This window comes from Pelodiscus sinensis, chromosome 4 (assembly GCF_049634645.1).
Source record: "Pelodiscus sinensis isolate JC-2024 chromosome 4, ASM4963464v1, whole genome shotgun sequence".
NCBI lineage: Eukaryota > Metazoa > Chordata > Testudines > Trionychidae > Pelodiscus > Pelodiscus sinensis.
In genome coordinates, this window is record NC_134714.1 from 40,726,489 (window position 1) to 40,738,796 (window position 12,308).

General features: G+C 45.1%; 1 protein-coding gene across 9 annotated transcripts in view; it reads right to left on the minus strand.

The window, feature by feature from the left end:
- The window catches only part of NRXN3 (neurexin 3), a 1,564,511-nt gene that overhangs the window by 974,206 nt on the left and 577,997 nt on the right, over positions 1-12,308 (minus strand). The window lies entirely within an intron of this gene.

Consider the following 12,308-nt stretch of genomic DNA (forward strand, 5'->3'; position numbering starts at 1 on the left):
CTGAGGACAGGCCCAGAACTGAGAAAAACTATATAGCCTGAGATGGTATCGCTTCAGCAGTCACATACATTCACAAATTATACATAGGCTGGCACAAGCCCTTTTTCAGCCAGGGATGACGGGCAATGGCTCCTTCAACCTTGCAGAACCTCCATTACCCAGAGGACAAAATGTTCTGAAACAGCCCAATTGTCACAAATCAACACAGCTGTTCAGCGAGCTGCCTGTCAGCGTAAAGGTCTAATTCACTATCATCCAGAGGGATGTTTGTAGCCCTAAGATGGGTACCAGGAATTTTACAAGGACAAGGAACACATATAAAACATGTCACACCTTTCTTATACATTTGGTTTGATTTTTAAGCCCGTTGTTAAAAATTAAGGGGGAAAACCCCCCACACGTTAGCTTTCATCTAGGACCTACAAAAATCCGGAGAGGAAGCATTGTTTAGGATAGTTCAAGGAAGTATAAATAGAAAAGGGTGAAGTGGAGCAAAGGAAAAAATGAGGCTAGATAGCTGGGAAAAATTACTTTGGGGTAAGTTAGTGTGTGGAGCAGTTTTCCTAGAAAAGTGGTTGAACTTCCATTACTTGGGGATACTAAAAACACAGTTGGGTAAAGCCTTGCAGAATAGACTACAGGAAATATTAGCCTGGGATGAATTATCAGGCATTCCTTGTCTCTATTTTGGGTGTGATCCTAGGGGCTTGTGACTCTGCTCTCTCAGAGATATATGTAAAACTCATTTGTTTTGATGGAGGAGGCGGGAATCTTGTAGAGAACAAATGTGTCCTAGCATGGTGCTGGTTTCTGAATAAGTCTTTTCTTGTTCTGACTTCTGTTCCTCTTATTATTTTTCATTTACTGGTACAAGTTAGCTAACATTTCTGGAGCCATGCTGATAAGATCAGTGGTGCAGTGATACAAAACAAGGGAAGAAACAAACCAAGACCCGTGTTAAGTTTAAGTATCACTGGAAACAAGGAAATGGCACAGGGAAAGGTCAGATGAATACCAGGAAAATAGAAAAGGAAAATCAGAGTCACGAAAGAAAACAGATGTTTTCATCTTCTGCAAGGATGTTACAGAAAACGGAGATGTGAAAGGAGGAAAAAAGCTATAAAATTACATACTTAATATTCTCTTTTTCCACTTTTTTTTTTTGCCTGAAGAGACTGAGGGTATGTCTACACTACCACCCTAGTTCGAACTAGGGTGGTAATGTAGGCAACCGGAGTTGCAAATGAAGCCCGGGATTTGAATTTCCCAGGCTTCATTTGCATAAAGCCGGGCGCCGCCATTTTTAAACGTCCGCTAGTGCGGACTCCATGCCGCACGGCTACACGCAGCACGGACTAGGTAGTTCGGACTAGTCCGTGCTGCGTGTAGCCGTGCGGCACGGAGTCCGCACTAGCGGACGTTTAAAAATGGCGGCGCACGACTTTATGCAAATGAAGCCTGGGAAATTCAAATCCCGGGCTTCATTTGCAACTCCGGTTGCCTACATTACCACCCTAGTTCGAACTAGGGTGGTAGTGTAGACATACCCTGATATACATCTCTAAAGGGATGGAACTGAAGTCTCGTGCAGGAACACTGGCATTCTGTACAGATTTATAATTATAATTTTAGTCCCTGAATATGCACTAAGGGGTCCCTCGATTAGTAAATTTTTATAAATCTCTATAAACACATTAATTTATGAATTGGAGCATCCCCTTTTCCTTGCAGCTAACACTGCAGGAGGCAGAGTTGTGGCAATCTCTCCATGCGAGACATCAATCATAGAATCATGAAAGAGAATCCAGGGTTGGAAAAGTCCTCCCAGGTGTGACACAAGCAGACCAAGGCAAGGATATTACCTCTGTGTCCCACTATCTTACTCTTTCACCAAAAGGGGTCATGTGATTAGAATAAGCTAATTGTCATGGGTACTGCAAAATGTTCGTATGTTTTTAGATTTATGTAACATGTAGGATACTATGTTCCAAATCAGTTGGGAGCAACCAATTTCCTGAGGCGGGGCAGTCCGAGAGCTGACCAAAGCAACATGAAGAAATGCACATGTCCACTGTGCTAATATGAGTTTACAGTCTGGACCACACATAGGTTCCAAATCAACAAGACAAAAGAATCCAAATAAAAATCTGTGACTGGAACCCTCCTATGTTAAAGGACAATTGTTTGTAATTGATAAGAGAAGGAAAACAAGGAGGCATCCATTATAGGAGGGATTTTGAGTACAGAAGTGCCTAGTGAACGATGGATCCCAGTTTTCAGAACTGGGCAGGTGATGAACCACTGGGTGAAAAATACCTTATAGTTGATAGTAACTTGTTAGTAAGTGTAGGCTGTAGATTGCCTTTATGGTTTTCCTTTACTTCTGACTTCTGATTTCCAAATCCTTACACTTGAGTTTATTTGAAGCTTTATCTTATGCTCTTTTAAACTTCCTTTGGTTTTACTACAAACCTATCCCAGTGTGTTGTGCTAAGGAGAGTCCTGAACAGAGGTACAACCAGTGAACTGTGAAACTCTTTCCAGTGAGCCAGTGGATCAGTGTATACTATGGGCATCCAGAAGATAGGGAAATGGGCATTCAAATGTAACAGACTGGGGTGTATAAACTGCTACCCTGCAGAGGAGAAAAAAAGAGCCTGTAGAGCAACACAAGTGCCTGTGTAGACATCACCTAGTGGCTGGAGAGTTTCCCCTGGTAGGCAGACAGAGCTCATTTTGGGTGCTTGCAGGGGGTAGTGATTCATGCTAGACACTGAATAATTCCAAAAAGCGATACATAGGGGTCTACCCAGTCCTCCTTGTTGGGATCAAGGCATGACCGCTCCTTTTTAATATACAATTTAGTTTTCATTGTTTCCAGTGATGGAAACTTCCACCACTTTGGAACAACTGTTACACAGGCTAATGGATCTCATGAGGCAACTTTTTATGATATTCAGGGTCTACTTTTTCTTTTCTTTTTTTTTAATTTGATCCCATCCCCTGGAAGTTCCCAGAAGAACTTCTGGGTCATTACGTTAATTGAATTTTTAGACATCGGCATGATAAGTCTGAAAGAACCAGTCCTTATTTCCTATCAGTTGCAAAATATGCAGGCAACTCTGTTTTGGAGAAGCAGCAATATGCACATCACTATCCAAGGGCTGCTCAAGGTGCTAGACAAACAGCTGTGTTTTCTTGTATTCCAATTATAAATAGGTGGCATCTGCAGTAGTTATTGCATCTCTTTCATTGGTTAAGTTTCCACTGCCCTGAAGACGCTCTCTATTTAACTTTCCCTCATTCCTTACTGTCTCTTTCAAGTTTAACCCAAGAAGTCACTCTTATAATGGAATAATTCTTTTTTGTCAACAGAATACAGCTGGTGCTGGCTGGAGCTAGAGCCAATATTAGTTTCTCCACAGATTGGGGAAGTGAGTAAAAGGGTAGGTAAGCAGGTATGCGGATATAGGTGGGTACATGTGCCTCGTTGCAAGGAGAGCACATGACTGGATGTGTGGTGAATGGGCATTTGTAATGGGGAAACGGGTGTGTGAATGGGGTGTAAATGTGGTAAATATATAGATATGTGGTGGAACAGATATGGTGAAGGACGTGTGTGTGTATGGATGGTTGGGAGGCATGGGTGGGGAATCCGCGTGTGCAGGCTCTCCAGCAGATCACACTCCTGGTTTGGCATGGAGAGATTAATACAACAAACTGGCTTTTGTTAACAGCATTACATTCTTTCCATATCAAAGGAATAATAGGGTCACCAAGCAATGTACAAATAACCATTCTCCTCATCTGCACTTCCCACTCCTCTCATGCACCAATCCACATGACACCTGTGTCCACTCACACAGCCATACACCCTCTGTGTGCTAGCTACTAGAGACATACATCACCCCGGGAGATGCTTCTGCTCTTGGCTAAGGGACACAGGAACACGGAAGTTCTTTCTCAGATTAGGGAGCTGGGCTTGGCTTATCAAAATCCAATTGCTTTCCCCTCACTTCTGCATCCCTAACTTGCCACCTGCAGCTGCAAGCTGGAACCAAATTTATTGTATATTATACATATATTCACAGGCTGTGTGTGTACACACACTCTCCCTCTCCTCCCCTCGCTGTGGATTGTATTAGAAAGTGCAGTCAAGCATGAAATGGCCTTTTGAGGCTTTCAGCTCAGATGTGCTCTGCATGAAACAGTTTTTTGCACTAGTGCCTGTGGAGAGTTGGATGGGGGAGGAGGTACAGTGCTTAATTTTAAAAGAGGTGCCAGGGCTCAAGCAATTGTTTTACATTCATAACTGATGCAGCAAACCTAGAAATCCTGGGACTGTGAACTGCCACAGCTAGTGGGATTGGAGTTCTGCCCTGGCACAAATTAAACATGGGAGCTGTATCTGATAAGAGTCCCAAATCTGTTCTCTCCCTAGTTACAGAGCTAATTGTTAGCTATGCGGAAGCCATTTTGCACCTGATATAAACTAATGCTTTCCTTCTTCCAGCGCTCAAATAAACAAGTGGAGAAGCAAAAATAACACAAGGAAAAGCAGAGATCCAGAAAGAAACCCCTTCCCTTCAAAGAGGGCTCTCCTGCATAATTCAGCTGCTTCACTCCCTGTTCTACAGAACAATTGCCTGCATCCTAGCGCTACAGTTAAAAAAGCCTGAGGGTTTTTTTTAAGTTGTACTTCTATATTAGAGAGGGACTGGAACTGCAGGAGAGAGACAAAGAAATCAGGCCTAACCCCACATATAAATGTCATGATGAAGATTTAATGACAGGCTGTAGCAGAACCTGAAAGCAAATCACTTTTAAAGGTAGAGGTTGCAGAAGGGATCTCACCTGTCTAAAACTTTGATCCATGTATGGTGGCTATAGTGCATCTAAATATTTAAAGCATTAAGAACAGATAAGTGGGTCTTTGCCCACGAAAGCTTATGCTCCAATACATCTGTTAGTCTATAAGGTGCTACAGGACTCCTTGTCGCTTTTGCAGGTCCAGACTAACGTGGCTACTCCTTTGATACTATGTAGGGGTTGAACCCCCAAAAGGACGGAGGCTGGCCATAAAAGGTAGGAAATTGCCTCTTAGCATGCAAATATCACTTCCTCTCCTCCAGGTCAAAACAGACCAAACTAGAGATGAGATATGTGCAGGGGGAGAAGCTTACCCTTCAGTTGACCATGCTGTCCCCATTGGCTGGGGGTGGGGAAGGGACACAGAGGCCTCAGAGCTGTCAATCTAGCTCCCTTCATCAGACCAAATTTCAGTAAAATATTTAAATAACTCAGTAGGTACCTACAATTGTGCTTTGGATTGAAAGCCAGAGTCTCATCGGGATCCTCAGGATGTGTTTATGACACTGTCATGCACCATTCACTATGGTTGGTGACAGCTCTGTAAACATCACATGGGTACAGAAGGGCCATTATTTGACAAAGTCCCCCAGTTAAAACATATGGGTTTGAAGAGAGGCCAATGGCATAAATACATCCCATTAATCTTTACCAGGTGGCCCTTGCCCACCTTAGCCTTTAACTTACACGTATGGCCAGTGACCACTATATGCTTCAGTGTACAATGCTATATCTATATCCAATTGCCTTGGCCGCTGAGATGCAGATGGCGTATTGAACTCTGCAGCTTGTAGTCTCCATAGGCTGCACTTTTGAATTAAAGAGAAGGATTTCTGTGGTATGATATGCAGGTTGTGTGTGAACCCTGGGCTCTTTGCAAGGTATCAGCTGGAAACCAGGCAATGGGAGCTGAGAGATTGTGCTGGGGGCAGTAGCTGTGCATGAAGCGTCCCCATCCTCCATATAAGCCACAGGGAGCAGCCAGCCACTTTGAGCAGACTGGGGCTGCTGGCAGTCTGGGAAAGCCTGCCTGAGGGTCCTGTTGGTCTGTGAGCTGCTTAGGTAAGTGCCTCCCAGCCAGAGTCTACCTCTGGCACCCCACTCCCTCTTACACCGACTCCCTCCTAGACCCTGCATCTCCCTCTCCACCCCTCTCCCAGGGCAGAATCCTCTCCTGAACCCATACCATCTCCCAGAACCTGCACCCCAATCTCCTGTCCCAGGTCACATTCCTTCTCACTCACCTTCAGCCAAACTCCCTCTCAGACCCTCTCTCTCTCCTGTACCCAGTCCCCGGCCTGAGCTCCCTTCTGCTCCCAACCTCCATCCCAGACCCTGCACCGCCTCCATAGAAAAGTGCAGCCCTTGATCCCATACCAAAATCTTAAAGTGGCTCCCCATCAAAAATTATCGCCTTCCCTTACTCAAGGTTATCAATACTGCATTAATTCAGAAACATTTTATAAAAGAAAAAGAAACCTGCACATACCATGCAGGCAGCACTCAGGCACCCAGCTGCATGTGGGAGAAGACCAGGGAGCCAGCAGGCCAGGAACTTGGACAGCAATGATGCCAGTAACTATCAGGGTGAGTTGGGCAGGTGTAAGGGTGTGCATAGAAAGGAATGATTAGCCCTTTCCCAACCACAAACACTAGTTCACTGTTGCCAAGAGCTTAATCCACTTTTCACACACACAATCCCAAGAGCTCTCTCCATATGGAGCAAACAATTGCTTCCGTGACTCTCTAGGCAGCAACAATCCAAGGCAAATATTCAGTAGCTACAAGTTACAGATTCAGTCCATCTTACTAGTGGATTCATTTATTTCATTCAGTCCATCTAGTCCGACTCCTGAGCCCTGCTCTTCTGACACATTCCTGGTTCTTGCCTTTCTGCATTTTTCCTGATCACTGTCCCTGGTGTCCAACTCTGGTCTCTAATTCTGACCCTTGCCTCAATTTACTGACATCTCATTTTGACTCCTGCTCCAACCACAAGATTGGACACCAAGCCCAAGTCATGACACCTAGATACTAGAAGATATCTCTCTCTCTCTCACACACACACACACACACACACACACACACACACACACACACACACACACACACACACACACACTAGTCCCACCTGAAGGGAGGATCAGTAGAAAGGCCACGGACTGGAGAGTGAAATATCATCAGCCCTGAAAGTGATCTCTACCTGAAAGTGGTTAGAGCAAAATATAGTAGAAATCTGCACAGGGTTGAACCGGTCATGGAAATAACCAGAGTCTTCAGGCTCTGGTGATCGCATCTAGCACCTTTCAGGGCAGGTCTCTGCCCAGATATGGTCCTCGTGCTAACACATTACAATGGTGCAGACACATCTAGAAAACCCTGATTGCAGTGGCTGGGGGGAGCTCAGTGTGGCCATATGGGATATCTGGCTTCACCCAGATTAGGGAGATTCATACATATTTGCCTAGACAATAAAAGATAAAAAGCTATATTTATTAGGCCCCCTCAAACCCAGGAGCTATCTTAGTGTGAGCTTGGTGGTAAAGAAAGAGAAAGAGAAACCAGGCACTAATGTAAAGCTGCTAACATATGGCCAGGAATCTGTGAAAGTCAATGTTATTAGGTGTGATTAGCTTCCCTGCCCTCTGCACCGGGGCCCTGCCAGCTTTAATTTTACACTTAGCAGCTAAAGGAACAATTCTCCCCTGTTCCTCCACAAGGCCCTTGACACACTTCCTACCAACTCAGCAATATGCATATTCTGAAACCAATCACACCAAGCTAACATTCAAGGGTTCCTTTATTCTCTCTGGCTCTCTTTCTGATCTTTAGTAATAGAGATGTAGCCGTGTTAGTCTGGTCTCGCTGAAACAAAAGACAGGACTATGATCTTTGTTTCTCATATTCTCTCCATTCTTGCCCACTTTCTTTTTTTCTCCAGTTCAAGCCCCTTCAGTATTCTCTTCTCCTCCTCTATGTCTCTGCTCACTATAATCTCTTGCCTCCCGATTTATCCCTTGTTTCCTTGTCAGGAAGAGATCATGCTAAAAGAAGTGTGTGAAGGGGGGAAGAATCCATCCTCCATGAAAAGATGAGTTTAAACCACAAATGACATGAATTCAGCAATTTTAATCTGTTTCCCATTAGGATGTATTCAATACACTGAGCGTCATTTCAGATTTTGGGGGGGGGGGGGGAGTGACCCGTGCATGCCATGATGGGGGGCAAGAGACGGAGAGCATGGGGGGACAGACTAAGGCATCAGCAGTGTTACTGAGCATGCTCAGTACAAACCAAGCACCAAATGGAGGTAGGGTCAACCTCATCCGCTATCCCCACACACCCCACGTCTCTATTCAGGGGCTACTAAGGCACTGGAAAACTCTAATTTTTTTTGGCAAACAACTTAGCAATTAGCTGATAGGAGCACTGTATTCAATTTCTATATAAAACAAAGAACATTAAATACATATTAAATACACTCCCACTCAGCTCTAACACTAACGTATTCTGACAGCTTGTGGCAAGTCACTTAAGGCACACTGGTTAGCCTTAAAATGTTAATACATATTCTTATTTTGTTACTAACTCTGTGGACAGAGACATCCCCATCAAGTCTCCTGGACTCTAGCTCAACTCTGGAAGAGGAATGGGGTCTAGTGCAGGTGTGGGTAATAATTGTTAATGGATGCCACTCCAAGGTTTTGGTAAGTGGTCGAGGGCCACACTCTTCCATTATATTAATGAAGGAGGTGCAGGCATCTGGGTTGGAGGTTGGGTGCAGAAGGGAGCTTGGGGTAAAGGATTGGGGTGTGGGATCTGGGAGGGACTTTGGGTGAAGGAGGGGACTGAGACCTGGGGCAGCAAACTGGAGTACAGGAGGGGGTTCAGGGTCTGGAAGGGAAGTGTGACCTGGGGTAGGCATGCAAGGGTTTCTGTTGTGACCTGGGACAGGGGATTGGAGTGCAGGATGTGGGAGGGATTCAGCAATTTCAATCTGTTTCCCATTGGGATGTATTCACTACACTGAGTGTCATTTCAGATTTTGGTGTGTGTGGTGTGTGCAGGACTGGATTCTGGCCTGGGGGAGGAAGTGCATGGCCTGAGAGGGGGTTGTGCATGGCCTGGGGCAGGCGTGCAGGAGGGGGTAATAACCTGGAGCAGGAGTGCAGAAGGGGTGCAGGCATTTGGGCTGTGACCAGGGATAATGATTGGGGTGTAAGGTCTGATGTGACCTGAGGAAGAATGTAGGAGGGGATGCAGTGTGTGGCAAGATGTATGGGAGCTAGAGCAGGGGTGCAGAAGGTTTGGGTTACATGGGGTAGGGGTACAGGAGGGGGACAGATGTTGGAGGAGGGAGGGACTGGGGTACCAGAGACAGGATGTGGCTGGGAGACCTTAGCTGGATGGTTCCCACCCAGCAGCCCAGCAGTTTTCTTGACCAGGGTCCCTGCCTTCCATGCCCCTGTACTGTTCACAGCAGCTACACAGGCCATGTTTGTTACTGCAAACAGTGTGAGCCCAAGAGATGAAGGGGGAGGGGCACTTCACAGGCTGCCTGTCCTGCAAACAGACAGCTGCTATTGACCAGAATCTGGCCAATGGGAGCTATTGAGGGAGGGAGCCTCTGACACCTCCCCGGGCTCTCAGAATTCAGAGATGCACATAGCCCTGCAGCAGCCGATTTTCCTGAGTACCAAGTCAGGGGGCAGGACAGGCAGGGAGCCAGATGAGGCTCTCGTGGGCTGGACCCAGCAGCTTGTCAGACGGAATCCAGCCAGCAGATCATATTTGTTCAGCTCTGGTCTAGTGGTTTACAGCAGGAGTAGATACATTTCAGTTCTATATAAGAATATCAGAACATCAGAATATCGCCTATAGCCTATTATGTTTGTTTGAAATCTGTGCCTATACATTTAATTGGGTCAGCTTCTTGAGTTATGTTAATGAAGGAATGAATAATATTTCCTTATTCTGTGTTTCCACACCATTCATGATTTTCTAGACCTCTAACATATTCCCTCCCACCACCCATTTAGTCATTTATTTTCAACTGAAAAGTTCCAGTCTTGTTAATCTCTTCTCATATGGAAGCTGTTCCTTACCCCCTAATCATTTATGTTGCCCTTTCTGTACCTTTTCCAAATCCAATATATATATTTTTAGATGGGATGATCAGATCTGCATGCAGTATTCAAGATATGGGCATACAATGACTTTATAAAGAGGTAACATGGTATTTTGTCTTATTCTCGATTCCTTTTCCTAATGATTCCCAATATTCTGTTAGCTTTTTAGTTTTTAGACTGCCACTGCACATTGAACAGATGTTTCCAGGGAACTATCCACAAGGATTCCAAGATCTCTTTCTTGGGTGCTAGCAGCTATTTCAGACCCCATCATTTTTTCCATGTATATTACTTTGCACTTATCAACACTGAATTCCATCTGCCCTCGTATTGCCCAGTCACCCAGTTTTGTGAGACCTCTTTGCAATTCTTTGCAGTCAAATTTGGATTAGTCACTTTTCCCCTTTTTAAAGAACATTTATGATAAATTTAACAGCAGTGACCCAAATGCAAATTCCAGCAGCACAACACTCTTTCCTACTCTTCCCTTTCCCCCAGCCATCTTTGAAATGAAGTACCCAGAAATGTTTTCCTGATGATCTAGCAATCCATCAAGTACTTGAATACCCAGCCTTTTGTTATTCTTAATCACCCCACCTCCCTCTTTTTATAACAAACTCCCTGCCCCAAAGGCAAAGATGCAAGCAGCTCAAACTCTGTTGCATTTAAGAACTGACTCCGGAGCCAGGGCATGGGCTTTAAGAAGACCTCAAGTATGAAATCCAGCAAAGTTTCCTCTAAGCTGCATGGCTGAGTGGCTGCGCAGCTATGTCCTGAGCGCCGCCCCGCCCCCCCCCCCCCACAGAGATTCAGAGCTCCCTGCAGAGACAGGGAGATCAACTGATCGGCAGGACCAGGGCCTCCATAAACAGCACCTAACCACTGCCTGCCTCATACTTGAAAGGGAAGACAATCAGCTGAAATAAGCAGAAAATGAGTGGCTGAGAGGAGAGAAGGAGTAATTAATTGGCTTGGGGGAAAAGTCCTGTCTGCCAGAGAAGAGAGACTGAGGCAGAGGCAGAAACCCCATCAGTCTCTTCAATCCTCCTGGGCTGGACAGAGGGACGTAAACAGGCTGACTGCATAGGGCAGGTGGGGGCAAGAGGAAGTGACTGAATGCTGACCTTTGTGCAGTGAGGTGGAGGCAGGGAGTAGTTCGTTTGGGTGGTTGAGGTGGTTGACTTACTTCAGTCCTCTGTTAGGCTGGTTTGAAGAAAGTAGGGGAAAGCCTGGTGTGTGTGTGTGTGCGCGTGCGTGCGAGGACACTTGCATGATTACACTTCAAACAAAGTTGCCATATAAATGTTAATGGCTTAAAATAAGAAAAGATTCTTTTAACAGTTTCAGAGCGGTAGCCATGTTAGTCTGTAGCTGAAAAAATATTTTAAAAACAGTGAGGAGTCCTAAGGTACTACAGGACTATTGGTTGTTTTTTAATTTTTTCAACAGAATTTTTTGGAATGTTGCAGATATCTAAACCCTGAAGCCATGTGTTAATTTGTTCTGGGGCCTCGACTCTTCCTCCAGTGGAAGAAGGCTAATTTGCTACCTTTGTACAGCACCTTTGTAGTCACGAAGTGTACCTCACAGCAACTAGTCACAGGTGTCTTATTTTAATATATGTTATTCCACACATATGGACTGCTTAAAATATGTATATATGGTGTGTGTGTGTAAAATATAATGTGCGTTTTCTTTGTATTGGTGGCGTACATCAACACTACCTCAATACTGGTGGTGAACAAACAAAAATTCAACCCGCCCAAAAGAAAATTCAACCCACCCAAGGACAGAAAATGGTAGAGGGAACACTGAAATCCAGGGGTTCAAGGTTGGGAGAAGAGGTTAGGGAGGGGGGCTACTGCCCCCAACCTCCCATAAATGGCACCCTTGGTACCAGTTTGCCTGAATCAGCAGAGATTCTAGTGGAAAATCATTTCAAGCAGTATAGAAACACATTTAAATAATTCTCAGGTAGCAACCAGCACCTATGTGGTAAAGTGTACACACATGATGACATTACATTCACCTTGTGCAGTAGCATTGATTCTTCAAGATGTGGACCCCTGTGAGTGGCCCACTGTAGGAGTGCTTGCATCCCTGACCTGTCGTGTCTGTTAGGCCTGCACATGCACTGTCTCTGCTTGTGCCCCACCAAGAGCTAGACAGCACATGCGGGCTAATCCACCACAGTTCCTTCTTTGCCAGAGTCATTGGCAAGAGCTCCGAAGTAGAGGGGAGAAGGAGGAGTTGTGGAACATTCATAGGGGCACACATCTCAAAGAATTATCATTACGTCTCAAGATAACT